This window comes from Alexandromys fortis, unplaced genomic scaffold, assembly GCF_014885135.2.
Source record: "Alexandromys fortis isolate MF-2015 unplaced genomic scaffold, M_Fortis_MF-2015_v1.1 scaffold_10, whole genome shotgun sequence".
NCBI classification, from domain to species: domain Eukaryota; kingdom Metazoa; phylum Chordata; class Mammalia; order Rodentia; family Cricetidae; genus Alexandromys; species Alexandromys fortis.
Window position 1 is genome coordinate 3,063,271 of NW_026067895.1, and position 19,181 is coordinate 3,082,451.

General features: G+C 46.8%; 1 protein-coding gene across 9 annotated transcripts in view; it reads right to left on the bottom strand.

Annotated features, from left to right (window-relative positions):
* The window catches only part of Gcnt1 (glucosaminyl (N-acetyl) transferase 1), a 28,736-nt gene extending 9,779 nt beyond the window's left edge, over positions 1-18,957 (bottom strand). Inside the window, exons 1-2 of one of the 9 annotated variants that reach the window (XM_050159804.1) lie at positions 18,844-18,945; positions 1,760-1,948 (exon numbers count right to left, since the gene is read on the bottom strand). The gene's annotated coding sequence lies outside the window, so the exon portion shown is untranslated. Of the gene's footprint in view, positions 1-1,759; positions 1,949-13,346; positions 13,368-13,450; positions 13,587-18,547; positions 18,755-18,843 lie in introns of those variants that run through there. The other 8 variants (XM_050159814.1, XM_050159794.1, XM_050159868.1 and 5 more) reach the window with 8 other exon arrangements.
* Positions 18,958-19,181: the final 224 nt, after the last annotated feature.

Consider the following 19,181-nt stretch of genomic DNA (forward strand, 5'->3'; position numbering starts at 1 on the left):
TTTTTTAATGAGTATTTCTTACGTGTCCAAAGGAAATGGTCTCTATCTAGGAAGAAGAAAACTACCATTAAGATTCTCAGAGAAACATGGTATCTTCAAAATAAATACATACATGACGGGGCCACTGAGATGGCACAGGGTAAAGGCAAGAATCGGACAGAAAAAGTCAAGCTGGGATAAGGAAGCACGCCAGGGCAAGACTGTTTCTACGGGAGATGCATGCAAGGTCTCCAAACCACTGACTGTCAGACCAGCTTCAGCTTAAAATACACAAGAAACATGAGAAGACAGCCGATGTGGAAAATGAGGGCATGTCAAAACCACAATATGATAGACCCAGGACACACTGGTGGATGTCAAAATAAAACAGATTCTGAGAAAGCACTCATATTCACCCCCAAACCAAACACTAACTAGTGTCAAGTTCACATGCAGAAAGACCACTGACTGAACAAAGAGAGATGTGGAAAGAGGGAGTGTTTAAAGAGATGAACTGTGTGGCTCAGGCTATACCTTCCTTATGACAGGGGGCACCAACATATCTGCTCCATTAGGAGGAAGGTTGACTGTGGATAAGAGACTATCCAGGAGCATCTGCATAGTGCAGAGAAGAGAGAGACAGACTGACCACGGCCAGGGCTAGAGAAGTGGAGACAGAAAAAGCTAGAGCCTGGGGCACTGGGATTGGGGTCTAGAGATAGAGAACAGACAGAGTGCAGGGGGGGACAAATCCTGTGGATTATAAGGAGCAGATAAGGAGAGGAGATGGATTAGTCATTTCACAAGTTCCTGAAGAATTTTGGAATTGCAGCACTCAGGAGGCAGAATCTCTGTGAGGTGGATCTCTGTGAGTTCAAGGTCAGTCTGGTCTACTGAATGGAGTTCCAGGACAACCAGGGCTACACAGAAAAACCCTGCCTGGAAAAACCAAAAACCCAAACAAAAAACTCCATCTGCTATTCCCTTTTTCCTTTCTATTTTACAGGGCTCACAATAGAAACCAGGGCCTCCAGCATGTTAGGCAAACACTCTACCAGATTCATACACTGATGTTGCAATACCATACCATTTTTAAAGCACTGGAAATATTCCTTAAAAACGACACATGTGTATATACGCAAAACACATGCACACACACACACACACCTACCCAACCATATAGGCATACAGAGCAGGGCCCACACCCCACAGCAAAGGAAGCAGGGTCTAACTCTGTTCAGTTAGCATCTCATTCCAGGGATAATAATAATCTTGTGCTCCAGCTCTCTCAGGGACTGCTGTGACAGCAAAATACCAACTCCTGTGTCTAATACCAAGTCCCACAAGTGTCTCAGGATTGCGACGCCAGTGAGAAAGTCCAAAGTACCACCAGGAGAAGGCCAAGAGATGTGCTAGAAACACAGGGCTGAGGGTAAGAACTGGATACATGGGTGGGGTTCCTCTTTCTTGCTATCTGCACCTTTGCAGCCCCTCTTCCTCTCGGCGTGCCTGGCCTCTGACCTTCCCTATTCTTCTTTATCTACCCACAGTACAGTAGTTGTCACTCACTAAGGTTTGCTTAAATTCTGGGTCTCCCATGAAAGAGAATCTAACCACAAGGAAAGCTCTTGACATGTATCTATGGCTTTCAGAATTCATCTGGAGTTTTCTGAGACTCCTTCAAAGAAGCAACAGGGACCTTTTACAAGCGGCATTGCGTTGCAATTTTGGTGCCCCTGTGGAAAGAGTATTTTGAATATTACAACCCAAGTCACATTACCTGGTGAAGGAAAAGGAGAATCAAAGCCACCTCTCCTTCCCTCAGACCTGGCAACCCAGTGCCGGGCACGGAAGATGGCTCAACGTTTGCTGAATGAGTGAGACCTCCAATCACAGCCCATGTTCCTCTGCTGGACGTGCAACATCTATCCTTTGCCTGCTGGGCAAGAGCTGCATTCAGTTCCCTGTGCTGGCAAGAAGCAGATATTTCTAAATATATACTGCCTGAAGACCAAATGATAAGCCATTTTTTAAAGTATATTGTTGTAAAGACCCACATGAAAATCTCCAATGTTAGAGAGAACAATCAATGCCTGATCTGGAGCCTTTCGAGATGAGCCCTTAAGAGTAGGATTCAGATAGGGGGACACTTAGGGCACAGTGCCTGCTGGAGGTGAGGCTTCGATAAAGCCAGGCAAAGCTTCATTTCCAAACAGCAAGTCTGCCAGGCAGCAGGTCACATGTGACACAAAATAAAGGCATCTTCACAGAAAGTCACACAGACGTCTTCTTGGCAGATTACCGCAAAATGCACACCAACCCCCCAAAAGGGGGCGATGGGGCGCCCACCCCTAACTGGGAGGGTAATATAAACAGCAGCATTGCTTTAGGAACTCTCCCAGTGATTTCCCTGTGTTAGCACACAGATATTTGCTCTTCAGCAGAACCACACGCAGAAGTAACACCTTTTAAGATGGGGAAACTGAGTCAAAGAGGTTACGTGGCTTAACATCACACAGCTAGAGAAGCCAGAGAGCTAGGCTTAAACTCATACCACCTGGTCCTCATGTTTATGCTAGACGGTCTACTGAGAAAAAGGCAGGCTGGGTAATCAGGGCGCTCAACGTAAGAGAGGGGCGATGGAAATCCCAGGGTTACAACAGAGAGCACAGGGACAGCCGTGTAGGAGTCTAGGAAGAAACCAGTCTCAAGGGCAGCAAGGGAAGTTCCAGACAGTTCTTTAAGGAGACAAAAATGGAGGAAACCCCTGTGGGAGACAGAGTGACTGACCGTTAATGCAGAGTGGGCGTTAAATGAGTACAATGTACATTGAGCACACCAAAAATAAGAAACCAGGATTAATTTGGCTGGCTATAGTGGCGTCACGCCCGTAATCCCAGTACTCTGGAGGCAGAGGCAGGCAATCTTTGTGAGTTCTGGGGGGCCAGCCTGGTCTACACAGCAAGTTCCAAAACAGTCAGAGTCATGTACTGAGATCTCATCTCATAAAGAAGTAAAATGAAAAAGAAAGAATATTAATTTCGAAGGACAAACCAGAAGAGAAATCCTGGCGTGTCAATGCTCGGCCTTTCCACACACAAGCTCTGGCTTCCGGTGGAACAATTACCAGAATGCGTCCGTCTTTAAAGCATTTCAGAACAAGGGGCACCGCCAGGCACCCTTTCACTCCTGCTTCCTTAGACACCGGGCACCCTCCCAGAAGCTCTGTGACGCGCAGTTTCTCAATAGAGTGGCTGTAGCCACAAGGATGACAATGCGATTTACAAAACATCTGCCACGCACTGCCCTAACCTTTCCCTTCCTGCTGGCTCATTTCTTAAAACAAACAAACAAACAAACAAAAACCAGGTAAGGGTTTCAGAGACAATGACTTCTGTTTTGATGTGATGAGCTTACATTGCTATTTTCACGTAAAGAATATTGAAATATTCTGGAGTAGCAGATGGTTGTAAGCCACTTGATATGAGCATTGGGAAGTGAACTTGGGTCCTCTGGGAGAGCAGCCAGTGCTCTTAACCACTGAGCTCTCTCTCCAGCGCCCTGGCTGTGATTTCTAACGGCTTAAGTATTAATATCAAAAGGTTCTACTGCAACAGAACCCTTCAGACTTTAGAGCCAAAGAGCTGGATCTTGTTCAGTCTGTACTGAAACTGACATTAGGGCCTGGAGAGGTAGGTGGCTCAGCGCCTTGGGAACACTTGTTGCTCTTGCAGAAGACAAAAGTTCAATTCCCAAAACCCCCATGACAGCCCACAACTAGCTGTCACTTCAATTGGGAGGACTCAACACCCTCTTCTGGCCTCTATAGGCACCAGGCACCCACGTGACACACATTTATGTGGGCACTCATATACATAAAATAGAAAATCATCTTGTACTGATCAATTGTTCATCTTTTTTCTTTTCTTTTTTTAATATTTATTTATTTATTATGTATACAATATTCTGTCTGTGTGTATGCCTGCAGGCCAGAAGAGGGTACCAGACCTCATTATAAATGGTTGTGAGCCACCATGTGGTTGCTGGGAATTGAACTCAGGACCTTTGGAAGAGCAGGCAGTGTTCTTAACCGCTGAGCCATCTCTCCAGCCCTCAATTGTTCATCTTTACTTGCTCTACCAACATTAGGACGACATGAAGCTGGGCACAGTGGTATAGATCTTTATAATCCTGGCACTTGGGAGGTAGAGACAAGAGGACCAAGAGTTCAAGGCCAGCCTAGCTTACATAAGATCCTGTCTCAGAAAAACAGAAGCAGACCAAATAGCAGGGGAAAGAAGAAGAAAAGAAAAAGGCGGGGGAGGGAGAAAGAAGAAACCTGGGCCAATGAGATGGCTCAGCAGGGGAAAGGGCTTGCAGTCCAAGCCTGATGACCAGAGCTCAATACCCAGATCCCCAGGAGGTGAAAGGAGAAAGCTGACTCTAAGCTGTCCTCTGACCTCCACATGCCACATGGGCACCTGTCCCCACAGACGTCCAGCGTACATAAAGACATACATTCCCTCGAAAACCAAGGAAGCCCATAACTGCATTGAAGTACCCAAAAGATATCACATTCGAAGCTAGAAAAAGAAATGAGAAACAAAATGATGTTCTGTCAACAAAGTAGAATAGTATCCAGCCTTGAAGGAAAATGAAATCCTGACACGCATCGTAACATCAATGTCCCTGAAGGCACGATGCTAACTGAAGTACACAGGCACAAAAGGGCAGATTCCTTAAAATTCCTGTTACACAAGGTACTAGAGTAGCCAAATTCAGCGCAGTATAGCTGCACATGCGTGTCTACCATCATCTGTCTGTCTGTCTGTCTGTCTGTCCACCTGCCTACCTCTCTGCAGCCGCCTTACTCACGCCAGGCACTATCCATACTCAACTACACCCAGCCCCGAAGCACGTTACTCAAGTGTCTTTTTAAATAACTTGCACCGACGCTGAAGGAAAACACTAGCTGAGTATAGGTAAGTAGAAGGCCAGGTCACTCCAAGGCGAAAAGGACAGATGTACTTCCACGGTGTAAAAGTTTAGAGATGGGCTGGTGTTGTAGCTCAATTATACAGTGCGTGCCTAGCATGGACAAGACGCTGGGTTCAATTCCAATCACCCATAGAAAAAGAGAAGTTCTGATTTGTCAAGAACAAAGAGTTCAGAGTCATTGTCTCCCAGGCTGCTCTGCTTCCTCAGCTAAGCTGGTTTAGTGTTACCCCTCAAGGTGCTGAAGGGTAACAGGAGAAGCCCTACGGGGTCAGACACCTGCAGGGCTGGTTCAGGGGTGAACTCTGACAGGCCCAACAGAATCAGGTCCACTCACATACACACAGAAGACAGTTTTCAAAAGGAACCTTCAACCTCGTTATGATCACAGGCCAAAAAAAAAAAAAAGTCAAGGAGCTCCCTGGCCACTTCCAGGAGACAGCCTGTGTGAGCCTCGCAGGCACCGCTCTTTTCTCAACGCCAGGGTGTTGTCTGAGAAGAGCCACTGTGGCAGCACGGTTTGATGAGGACAAAAGTTCAGGCTGGGAAGTTACTTCCAGGTCACCTTGTCCACTGCAGGTTCTTTTCAGTGAGACAGGAAGATAGCCAGTAGCAGCTGTCAGCGGAGATTTCTGGTGCTTTTCCACCCTGAAGTGGAAACTGAGCCAGACGAAACTTCAGCCCATCCTGTTTGCTACATGACAGGCTCAAGGCTCTGAACAGACCCCATGAATTCTCCCACCACCCCAATGCTTCCCTAGTCCCAGAAATCCAAACATGGTTTGCGTTTCAGAGGCTGCCCCCAAGTTCTCTACCTTTGGCTTGGTAGATGAGATCATTGACATATTTTTATTCCAAATGACGAGGCCCAAGGCTGTCTCTTAGCAATGGCAGGTGCTCTTTGCCTGCTTGCTCCTAGCATGTTCAAAACCCCAGCTCAACATCCTCCACATGGTCTCTCCCATGAATCACGTGAACGCTGCATCTTTGAAGCCCATCCTTCACTATTAGAAGTCACTGGGCCAAAAGATGGGAAGACGAACCGAAACGGATATAAATTAACGACGCCACTCCCTCTGCCCCCCCCCCCCCGCTTTTTTCTTTTTTGAAGGGTAGCTTCAAGACAGTGTTTCTCTGTAGCTTTGGGGCCTTCCTTGAACTTGCTCTGTAGGCTGGCTTCAAACTCACGGAGATCCATCTGTCTCTCTGCCTCTTGAGCTCTGGGATTAAAGGCATGCCACCACCACCACCCAGCTATGATGCCACTTAACAGACAGTAGAAGTCCCTTAACCCCTCTGAATACTGGATTTCTTCACCCAAAAACGGAGGTCACGGGGCTGAGTGAGGCATGCTTTACAGGAGACCAACCCACAGACCCTCCTCCAAATACCTATCTCAGTGTTGAATGGGGAACCAGTAACCCGAAGTGCTGCTCAGTCAGCCGGGGACTTCAGTGTCATGGTGTTGGCTAATCTACACTGTGTGCTCTGAGGAGCTCCTGCAGGCCAGTGTCCAGCCTTGGACTCCTTTCTCATCTCCAGATACTCATCCTGTACTCTGGACCTAGTCCAAGCTTACTCAGTTAGTAAAGACTGAAAAAAAAAAAAAAAAACACCCAACATTCAAACATATCCACCCCTTCCCAAAAATGTAGGGCAGCCTCTTAGATACTTTTCTATTAAATGAATCCAGACAAGGAAGGAGTTCGATACTCAGACAGTCCAAGTTACAGTGGGTCAGGGAGCAGGGTATGAATTCAAAGCGTCCACTGTTGGCTTCTACAGAAAGAGCATTTATAAAGAAACCCCAAACCCAGGCTCCCTGTTGGATAGAGTTTTCATCCTGTTTGGGGCTTATCCCAGTGGCTCTGAACTTTGGTTAGAAAGAGCTGGATTTGGTGAGAGGTGCCCAGTTCCTGGGTGCTAGCTGGTCCTGGCAGATTCACAATGGCCAGGGCTGGGAAGGTGGACGGTGTAAGTCTCAGGCCTACTGGGCAATGTGTCAGAGAAATGGGGAAGGTGGTGGAAGTTTAAATAGAATCACCCACTTCTCCCATGGAGGAGCTTTCTCTGATTGGGTGTGCACCTGAGACCTGATGCAGCTGTGTCTAGGACTATGGGTTTGTCTGTTGTCACCCCTTCTGCCCTACGAGACAGGGTTTCTCAGTGTAGCCCCCAGAACTCCTCTGTAGACCAGGCTGGCCTTGAACTCAGAGATGCCCCCCCCCCCCGTGCTGGGATTAAAGGTGTGAAGTACCACCTTTAAGGTTACATTCATAATGAACGAGGGCTTCATTTAACTCCCATCACCACCCTCCAAGTAGCTACTTTTGTTCTCATGGAATAGTTAGTGTAAAAGGAAACTAAGGCCTCAACTGCTTTGCTAAGGTCATCAGCTTTGGTTCAGAGCAGTCAGTGATGAGGAAGGGTGGACACCCTAGGGACAGAGAGTCCAGAACACAGGCTTTATTTATAGCCAAGAACCACCCAGCAGACTGTCTGTCCCCTGGGCCTTGACCACCCTCCCACCCACCCCCAGTCTTCTTGCAGGTTTAATATCACAAACCCTCCTATGACGCATGTGAGCCCGAAGGCCTCAGGGACCTCTCCATGACCTGGACTCCACTGCGTGACCATACGCTTCAAAATCCACCCGGGAAAGTCACCCACCACGTCCACTTGATTTGAGCTAGCTTTAGATATGGTTGTTAAGTTTAAAATCATCTCCAAAGTCAAGCATATCTCAAGGTAGTGACATCAAAAAAGGTTTCTGAGAAGTTATATTTAGTGATGTTGTAATCCAGTATGACCATTAAATTTTTTTGCAAGTAAATTTATCAAATGGATACAATGAGGAAAAGGTGAGAAGCATACAGCCAAAATTACTGGTTTTTTTTTTCCCTTTTGAAGGAAGTGGGGTATATAACTTTTATGCTTGTATTTTAATTTCAACAATTTTTTTTTAATTACAAACTGGCAAAGTGGCGGTGTACACCTTTGATCCCAGCATTCAAAGGCAGGAGGATCTCTATGAGTTCAAGACCAGCCTGGTAACAGAGCAAATTCCAGGATAACCAGGACTACAGAAAGACCGGCTCAAAAAACAAACAACAACAGACAGTTAGAAACTGAGATTTCAAAGGCATCTATCTATCAAGCGCGTCACCACCCAGCATGGACAGAAGAGGAAGTCATGAATCCTCACCCCAGCAGAGGAGCTACCGGCCATCATGGCGGCTAGGACAGTCAAGTAGGTGCTGTGATCCAGGGGCCCTGTGCCCTTAAGCACCGCGGTAGCAGGAATTTTGGATTCAGTGGGTTATATTTTTAAGAAGAAGCAGGGGAGAGGCCAGTGAAGTTGGGGAAGAGTCATGGAAGGAAATCCAGGAAGTACAGCAGGTGGGGAGCGGGAATGGATATGGTCAAAATATGTTGCACATGTGTGAAGTTCTCCAAGAAGACATTTTACATTTTTAAAAATGCATCAATGCTCCAATATAAGTTCTAGCCCAAATATTCACAAAGCATTATGATAATTTCTCAAAAACAAATTCACAGTGGTATCATTTCCTATCCTCCGGTTCACTCCTTTCGGAGGGCTACAGGGTATCTGACTGACGCGTGACAGGCTAGTGCCCTGAGCCACCCCAGTCCTGGGCTCACCCTTCTCCACTGCTCTTCATACACATCTGTGACATTACAGACCTTCTTATTTGCTCAGGCTAAATGACAGTGGCCGCTCTCGTCTGTCTTTTTCATTTCCTGGATGTCAAGAATCCTTATTGTTTGCCCTACGATTTGTCTCTTGGGGACGAGTACTAATGGTATTTTCAAGATGTGTTGTTATGAACATGTGCTATGAATCTTAGTATATTCCTAGCTTTGTTTTCTTCTAGAGGATTTCTTTGGGATTCCCAGGAGTAGCTCCACCAGTATTTAGAAATCTCTGTTACACCACGAATGCCCTCTAAATGCACCCCCTGGTTATAGAGTACCGTGTCACCTACAACTTCTGAAATGCCTTTGAACTAGGTACAACATATGCGTATACTCTGACTTCTCGTGTCGATGTTGCAACTGCAGTGTGATACAGCACCAAGACTTCCTTCTGTATTCCTCGCTATCAGCTACAGCTTGAAAACTTTCTCTTGAGGGTGCTCAGCAAGGAAAGGCAAGTGAATTTGATAACGAGGATCTCTCAAGCCAGTTAGAGCAAACCAGACAGACCCAGCTGGAACCTTGGGATGCAAGCCTCCTGAAAACCCTTCCAGTCTCTGAACTGCAGGGTCTTCTTTCAAAACATTTCATCCTATTTCTTTCACTGATTCATAAAAACATAAAATTGCACATTATCAATGGGATATGAGGTCACAATATACATTGTGTAACATTAGCTTCTTTTACTAAAAGAAATAATAATTTGAGATGATTTAGTGTGGAAAATGATCATACGTCAAACCTTGGAGTTTTTAAGAACAAGTGAACTAAACCAAGTGTGGTTGGTGTGCACATACATACAACCCCAGCACTCTTAGGATCACTGCAAATTCAAGGCATGACTGGTCTATAAGACCCTGGCTGGAACACAACCACTCTCCCCACCCCCCACCGTCACCTCCAAGAAGCATAAGGGAGTTACTGGGGCTGGAAAGAAGCCTTGCTAAACAAATGCAAAGCACTGGCTGCTCTTCCAGCGAACCCAAGATTGATTCCTAGCACCCACATGGTGGCTCACAACCATTTGTAATTCTTGTCCTAGGGGATCCAGTGCCTTCTTCTGGCCCTGTTGGGCACCAAGAATGCACACATGCTGCATAGACATGTATGCAGGCAAAACACAGATCACATAAAAAATATTTTTAACATGAACTAATCTGTAACATGCTTATACTGTTTTTAAAACACCTTGAACTCTAATGTTGTTTACACTTCCCTTATATCCAATCTTTTTGTTTGTTTAGTTTTGAGACTAGGTCTAGCAACGTAAAGCAGGCGAGGCTCAAACTCCCAACAAGCAGAGGCAAGAGGAGGGCATGGTGGGGAGGGTCTTCTATCACTCTTGGTCTTACTGCCTGGGACAAGGTCTTTTGGTGACACAAAAACTCATTGAGTGTGTCGAGAACAAGTGTTCTTAACCATTGAGTGAACTCTCCAGATTTGTGGTTTTTGCTGCTGTTTATTTGTTTTGGTGGGGAATTATTTATCTATTTACCTATTTATCTATTTATCTATCTGTTTACCTACCTATTTATTTCTGAGTCAGGGTTTTTCTGTGTAGCCCTGGAACACACTTTAGACCAGGATGTCCTCAAAATGATAGACACATGCCTGCCTCTGCCTCTGAAATGCTGGGATTAAAGGCCTGAGCCACCACTATCTGTAATGGTTTTCCTGTCCCTTTAAGAGACAAGCCTTGCCTACTCTCCTGCCCACGGTAGCTGATCTTCAGCTTCCAGCCTGAGTCTTTTCTCTTTCAGTCTCTCCCAAAGAGGCAGCTTCTGCCTCTCTCCCTTCTCCCCACCTCTCTGTTTCTCTCTCTCTGTTTCTCTCTCTCTGTTTCTCTCTCTCTGTTTCTCTCTCTCTCTCTCTCTCTCTCTCTCTCTCTCTCTCTCTCTCTCTCTTCATGGTGTGCCTATCCATGTCACTTACCTGTCATGTAGCTTTCTGCCTGGGACTTGCTGCTCCTTGTGGTCTGCTACCCACTGCTGCCACCCGGGGAACGGTACAGTTTTATTTTTACCATAATACTATCCAGCAATGATTTTTATTTTTGTTTTAATCCTACATTTTTGGCCATAGTTTGTATTTTTAGGGAGTCTAGAAGTTTGTTGTTCCACTCTATGTAATTTACTTCAAATATATTTCATCATGAGGTCCCAGGTTTGATACCCAGTGCTGCATAAAAGTATACACACACACACACATGCACTCACGCACACACACACACACGCACAGACTGTAGGACAAACAAGTGTAGGCTGTTATCTAGAACCTGTGGTATGTGGGGGACTAAGAACCTCATATGGTTTTCAGAAAAGACCACACAGTAGCTACAGGAAGGCTTCCTGAGCCATGCCAAAGGCTCTATTAATCAGAGAAAGGAGTCAGCACCACACCCGCTCCGTGAATTGTCTTACTTAGCATAAAAAATTGAAGTCTAGGCTCTAACTCTGTTGAAAGGTTAGTCTTACTCACCCTCAGTTTGACCTTTACCTCCCAGCAACACAAAAAGCAAACAAACCTGGCAAGCCCAAGGCAGGGCCTAAGGCACATTCCTATGTCCAGTGGCTGATTCCAGAAAATTCCTGGCCACCTGACTCCAGCTGAATCCTGCAGCTGACCGTTCACAGAAGGCTCACCCTACTCGATGACACAGCACTGGGCTGAGACTCGCTTCTCAGTGTTCGCCTTCACCTTTTCTCACACAGCTGCCCAGGGAGCCAGAGCTCTCAACAACAGCTCGTGACCATGAGACAGAGTGTCGTCTGATGGAATGAGAAACCACACCGCCAGATGTTTAAGTCATTACAGCACTGCCGCACGTTTAAATGGGAAATTTTATTTTACTTTTGGGCAGCGCTAGGAATCAAACCCAGGGTCTTCCACATACCGGGCAAGCATTACATTGAACTATATCGCCCCACCCTGTAAATACACTCTAATTAACAAATAATTGTAGTTAGGAGTACAATGAGAAAATGTGATATATAAATGCAACATATATACATACACATAGTCTATATTCATATTCCAGGAGAAGCCAGACACTGGACCCATCTTCACAATCTGAGTATTAGACATGTGAATGTTCACATGTGTGGGCAGGTGCACAGACATGTACCTGCATGTGCACATGGAGACCAGAGGCCAACATCAGAAGTCTTCCAGTCATTCCCCAGCTTATCTTCTGAGGCAGAGTATCTCACTGAACCTCAAGTACACAGATTCTGTCCAGCAAGCTTCTAGGGCCCACTAATTCCTCCCCACCTCCGTCTCCACTGTTGAGATTATAAGTTTGAGGCATCAAACTGGTGCAATACTTTGATCAGTAAAGTTCTTGCTCAGGAAGCATGAAGACCCGACTTCCACCCCCAGAACCCATGTTAAGAAAAAGAACAGGAGGAGGAGGAGGACGCTAACCACAGTGGCACACATTTGTAATCTCAGCACTGAAAAGAGACACAGGCAGGACTTCAGGACTCCCTGGACTGCTAGCTGAGTCAAATCTAACCTAGCCTTATTTCGGTCAATAAACAAACCCCCGTCTCAAAAATTTAAGGGTAACGCTTCTGAGGAATGACACTCAAGGTCGTCCTTTGGCAACCTTGGCAAAATTGGTAAGACTAAGACCCTCCCCTGCTCAGGTGTTGCTGACAGTCGTCACCCGAGCACGAAGGGAATGGCAGGAAGCAGAGCTCTATGTGGGGCACAGACTCAGCTCCAAAGGCCACCACAGCTCTCAGCCAGAGATCTCTACTCATAGGGAGTCAAAAAAGAAGTCAGTGAGAGGCAGTGCTAGAGTTTACTAAAGGGGATTTTGATTAAGAACTTATGCACAGGAGTTAATCGAAAGAGGAACACTTGGGAGACCAGTACAGTTACATCCAGGTTGGGTGTAGGCTTATTAAGGGAGTGTGGTGCTTTCTCGTCTTTACAGCGGTAAACAAGATGTTGGCGGCTTTGGAAGTAGCCAAGTGGTTGCTGAGGAATTTAAGTGAGACTATAGAATGGTTCCTAAGCACTGGAGACAGAGTAAAACCCCAGGTCAGCAGGATCACTTGGGAGGCTAGGACGTTTACACTGTAAACAAAAGCCTATCAGTCATCTAGAAGTTTCCTTGGGGTGAGGTTACACCCAAGGTCCAGAAAGGAGTGAGGCCACTCTCCAGTTCACCCACGTTTCTTATACGACCCCCCTTATTCATATTCCCAATGACTCACCAAGATGGACTTAGGCAGAACACTTTAGTCCACCATTGCCCCATCTGCTGAATAGACTTTCTGTTCACATCCCAGGAAGAAGGAACTCAACAGTTTTCATGAAGCTCAGTCATGAGCCTTGGCACTAGAAATACTCCAACAGGCTGGACTGTAGCACTAGAGAGTGTGCTTGTCTTTCAGAGGTCCAATCTCTAGCACAGCAAAATTAAACGTACTAAAAACAAAAAAACCCACCAGTTCAGAAACAAATAACTTCAGCTAATGGTCTTGTTCCTTCCTTTCCAGAAAAGTGAAATAAAAGTGAATCCCAAACATTAAGTGTCTTCATGTATCCTCTCCCTCCTTATCACAGGCTGACTCTGCTCCGCAGTCCTTATCATCTGGAATTTGGGCCCACCCTCTATTTCCCTACTTAATTAGCCTCTTATCTACCTGATGGCTCCAGGTAGATGTAAACAAATGCAGTGTCTCCCAGTTCCATTCCGACCAAACAAACAAAAGCAACCAGAAACCACAGACCCCAGGTTTTCTCCTACCCCATCTGTGTGCCGGGCTTCTTATGAACAGCAGCCTTCTCCGGCCTCCCTTCTCAAACAATGATCAAGAGGCCTCCCTTCTCAAACAATGATCAAGAGGCCTCCCTTCTCAAACAATGATCAAGAGCTGCAGGGACAGACTGGTTCTCTCTTCACTCCAGCCTTTCTTTCCAGGCTTTCCTGCGCAGCGACTGTTTCCGTGCCAGGGGTCACAGGCATTTCCATCCCAGATCCTTCTAGTCCCCATCTCCTCAGCTCCTTTGGTTGTCTCTCCCACAAGCAAAGCATTTCCCAAAGGGAATTAGCTCCCTTCCCCAACCTGGTGCCAACCTCACTGTGCTCCCCACCCCAGTGCTCCCCAACACCATAAATGCTTTCCCCATCCTTATCCCACTCAGTCATTCATGCCAGAAACTTCTGGACCATCCTTGCTACCTCCCCGTCAACAGGGTTAGTTAAACCACCACTATCCTGAACTACAAACTAAATCTCAGCTATCAAATTTAATTCACCACACCATCCCTGGGACACTGTAGGGGCGTGGGGTGGCACTGTTTGCTAAGACGCACTCTCCTACCCTGGGTGGCTGCACATGACTGCACAGGCTGTACCACATGACTGGCTGAGGAACCAAAGCCTTCGGTGCTGCTCTCCATGGGGGTAAAAAGCAAAGAATGGTCTGGGGAGTTTGCACAGTTGCAGTACAATCATTTAAAAACTAAAGAAGCGTTCGTATCAAACCCTTGAGTGGGTATCTACCACCGTAAAATACAAATGGCCCCAAGGCCACTTTTCCTCTTGAGCTCAACACTTTTTTTTCCCCCTACAATTCTATCTCCTAACTTACTCAGTTGCATCTTGGTCACCTTTTGGGTATGTGAACTACTGAACACATTTTACATTGAAGGAAACCTTCCAGGCTTCCCCCAAAGCAAAACTTGGCTGTCTCATTCTCTCGGCACCAGACCAAAGGGTGCATGAATGCAGAGACAAAATGCAGAGACGTTCATTCCACCTCAGTGACAGCTGTAGCCCCAGGGCCAGCAGCGCCTGGCTGGCTCAGTAAACAGCTGTTTGGTGAAGGCCCGAGTGAGCAAGCAGCACAGGTCCCCAGGACCCCAAGGAATGAGGGCTACTGCTTAACGATAGGAACCCGGAGAGTTTCTTGGGAATTTTGTTTTCTTTTTTTCTTTGTTTGTTCATTTTGGGTTTTATTTGAGACAGGGCTTCTCTGTGTATCCCTGACTGTCCTGGAACTCACTTTGTAGACGAAGCGGGCCTTGAACTCTGCTAAAAAGAAAGACATGAGCCATCACTGCCCGGATAAAATTTCTTTATTGGAAGTAAAAGCTATGGATCAGTAATGGAGAAACTCCACGTGGGTTGGGGACAAAGTCTGGGCAGAGGAATGCTGGCTTAGTTGGAGGAGGGCCCTGGGTTTGATCCCACTTGGCACAAAGGGAAAAAAAGAAAGAAAACTCCAGTGTTTGGTGATGGCAGCATTTCACCTGGGTGGAGTCACTCTCTTCCTCTTTGCTATGGACGGAGAGCTCTATGGAGCCAGGTTCCCAGGTGCACAACCTGCGCATCCAATCCCATGGGCCCCTGGCATGTTGGCTTCATACTCTGCTCCTACCACCCTAAAACTCTTACGTTTGAAACCAATAAACTAACTAAATCTCAACCTATACAGCTGGTCCTAGGTTTTATAAATTACTTTGATTTCTGAAGGGCCCAATTACAACAAACTCATGGCTAAAAATGCACTTTTGGGGAGCCGGGTGTGCTTAGGCCTGATAAAGGGTCACATGCTCTTCCTCCCTCTGTTACTGCCTGTGTTTCATGGCGCTCTTTTTCATTAGCTTTTGGTTTCTTAGACTGCAGAAGTGCACAGAATGCTGTTAGCTAAAGACTGGAATCTTTTCTACCATATGGGGCCCCAGGATTGAACTGGGGCAGGTAGGCTTGGCAGCAGGCATCTCTACCTGCTGGGCCATCTCCCTGACTTTATTCACATTGAGTCTCAGCATTAGAATTTTCGCTTGGGTCTTGCTGTGGGTATTGTTTGCTTGTTGAGGAAGGGGCTCTATGTAGACCAGGGTAGCCTTGAACCATTAATCCTTCTATTCCAGCTCTTGAGTACTAGGGTTAAAGGCATGCAGGGAAAATTGGGACTGACACTACAGGCGGTCAGCTTCCTAACAAGATCAGTTCATGCTTCATTGACTTAAAAAAGCTGAAAGAAACATCGAGTATACTAAAAGAAAAAAAATCAAAATTAAATATTCCTTTTTTTAAAGATTTATTTCTTTTCTTTTTTCTTTGGTTTGAGACAGGGTTTCTCAGTAGCTTTGGAGCCTGTCTTGGAACTAGCTCTTGTAGACCAGGCTGGCCTCAAACTCAGATATCTGCCTGCCTCTGCCTCCTGAGTGCTGGGATTAAAGGCATGCGCCACCACCACCCGGCCAAGGTTTATTTATTTTCTAATGTGTATGTGCTTGTGCATGCAGATAACCAAGGAAACCTAAAGAGGGTGTCGACCCCTGGAGCTGGCATTACAGTCAACCGTGAGGGATCCAGCATGGGTTCCGGAAAGTAAATTCTGGTTCTCTGTAAGAGCAGCAAGTGCTCTTAACCTCTCAGCCACCAACTCTATAGCCCCCAGTATTCCTCTCTAGTTTTATATTTCTAATTCCAAGTTTTACAATGGTATTAATACCTGAAATTTCTGTGGCAATAAAATTTGGCAAGGTACACAAGCTGTTCACATGGAATGATAACTCTGGTCTTTGTAATAAAAATATCTTAAAATTCAAGGCATTTTAATTTACTGATAGCTTCTCTTGACAGGAAGTACTTAACCAATATTTCGTTGACAGCTAGAACATTTCATATATTGGCCTACTTTCATTCTCAGTTGGGTGACTTTGCTCCCTCCCTCCCTTGGAAATCCTTGGCAATGTCTGAAGCCCTCAGAGATTATTGTCACTGGATCATGGGAGGGGCCTCTGTCATCCAGTGGGTACAGGTATACTCATCAGAGTCCTATAAAGTACACAAGGATGCCCTACTGAGGGCCTTGGACTTTTCACAGGGTGGGGTGAATGGCTCTTTCTTAGGATTGCCAGGGTGGGGTGGGAGGGGGGGGGGGGGGGAGGGGGGGAGGGGGGGGGAGGGGAGGGAACGGGAATTAGGATTGGTATTTTTTTAAGTAATAAAAAAAAAACAATAAACAAAGAAAAAAAAAAAAAGCAAGGATTCCCCTACCACAGAAGCCATCTGGCTGAGGGCTAGGCTCAGATGGCTAGAGTACTTGCCTGCCAGGAATAAAGCTGGGTTTGGTCCCCAGCACTGCTTAGGGTGCTTGGTGGAGCTGGCCTCTAATTCTAGCTCCTGGGCAGGATTAGAAGTTCAAGGTCATTTTCTGCTCCACAGTCAAATGAAATCTCTCTGGCCAAAAATGTCAACAGGGTTATAAACACAGAGGACATTTGTCTCTGAAGGAACCCTGACAGCATCAGGCCGCACCTCTGGTGTCAAAGCTAGAACATACAGTCTCCACAAGAACATACACCTGATTGGCAACAGTTGTCACCTGGGAGCATCCTTCCTGGCAGAGTTGCGTCTCTGACATCCTCATTAATAAATATGAATATTAAAAAAAATGGCAGGGACCCTTAGCTGTTCCCATAAACCACGACATTACTCAGCGCAGCTCAAATACTACAAACTTCATAGCCAACAGCATTTGAGCTGGGCGTGCTGCTCGCTGCACACACGCACGCAGACGCCTGGAATCCCAGCACTCCGGAGGTCGTTCCAGACTTTGAGGCCAGCCTGGGCTATACACAGTAAGACCCTGTCCAAACAAACAAACAAACAGAAAAGAGCATCTTGCCTTCAGAAAAGACAGTTTCCAACAGTATTGTTTCCACACCTAATTTCCTAATTGGCCGTTTCTAAGAAAGCAAGGTTTTCCCAAAATACCATCTTTAAAGCCTGAAAAATAAAGGAAGGGGGAGTGGGAGGGAGGGAGAAGCAGAAATACCTGTAGTTTCCCACCCTCCCAGAACTGAAACCTGCTCCCAGTCCTCCAGCCGGGTGGGGGTGGGACTGTCTGTGACCACCTAAGTTACTAACAGGTAATTTACGCTGATCTTTAAAAACCATTTACTCCTCCTCTTCCCTTCTAGAAGACAAACCTGCCTTTCAGGACAGCTCTAAATGGGGGCAGCAGGCCAGAGGAAGAAACCATATTGCTCCCCAACTACTCACCAAATTCAGGTCACAGCCCCACCCATCTGCCTTCTCAAGTCAATGCACCAGTGCTCTGTCTGAACATTGTATCTCCTCCTAATTTGCCTCTGGTTCCATTAGTAACAAAACAGCTCTCTTCTGGGGTGAAAAGGCAGGGTAAAGAATGCTCATCAATCTGAGACAGTTTTTGCAGAACCAAGCTCTGATCTAGAGGCGACTCCTTTACAGTGGAACTTAGGAAGACACTTGACGGGCACGTGGCGGGGCGCGCGCGGAGGGGGGGCACTTTTTATTCAGCATTGAAAGATCTGAGACTGGGGAAAGCTGTGAGCAGAGGTGAGCTTCTTAAGCGCTGGTCTTTAACTTTGGTAGGCAGAGGCAGGCAAATCTCTTTGAGTTCGAAGCCATCAAAAAAGGAAAGAAGGAAGGAAGGAAAGAAGGAAGGAAGGAAGAAAAGGAAGGAAGGAAAAGAAAGAACACATAATCCTCCAAGAAAGAAAGAAAGGAAGGAAGGAAGGAAGGAAGGAAGGAAGGAAGGAAGGAAAGAAAAAGAAGAAAATGAACACATAATAAACCCCCCAAAAATAAAAACAAAGAAACTACGGAACTAACGTGTCTAAGAATTACCTATTTTCCTAACAGACCCGCAGCCCGAAGAACAACGCAAAAAGAAGAGCAGAGACTGCCAGAACCCTAGACGAGCCGGCAGGCATTCTCTGCCCCATCTCAGGCTTCTCGGTCGGGGCTCTAACAGAGGTCACAATGCCTCTTTGCTGCGGTTTTAAGAAGTTTAAGTCCCTGGCGCCTAAGACACCGCTGTTGTAACTATTCGCTTCTTACCTTCCACGCCTGCAGCCAACCCCGATTTCTAAGACCCCACTCCTTACACGGGTCCGGGAAAAAGGTCAAAAAGTGACTTCCAGATGCCACAGTGTAAAGGCTTCCCACCAACGGACCGAAAGGAGGGTGGGAAGAGGACGCCTGCTCCATCCCAGCCCGGGGCACCCGGACCGACCAAGCGCCCTCTCTCCCGGTATCAGCTCCACTCCCTCCCCCGGGAGAGCGGTCCAGCCCGGGTAACTCCCGCTTGGTCCAGATCTGCCCGGCTACACGGCCACTGGCCGGGGCTAGGTTACCTGGAGCCGGTGCCTGCTCGGCCAACGAAGCTCGGCTGAATCGGCTCGCAAAGCGGATCCTGGCGCGCTCAGCCCGCGGTGCTCCGAACCTCGAGGCCGGCGCCACGCCCTCGGGCCCGCCCTCGAGACCACGCCCCCGAGCCCACCCTTGAGACCACGCCCCTGGTCCCGCTTCTCCCACCTGCGGTCCTGGCTCGAGGTAAGGGCGCCCTCTGGGCGCTACAGTGGTTCCGGAAGATGGCTAGGACCCAAACTTCCTCTGGCTTCCTAGAATTTCTTGCTTTACTGGGCCAAGTAGGACCAGGTACCTGAAAGGGATCTTTTAAGTACTTTTATGT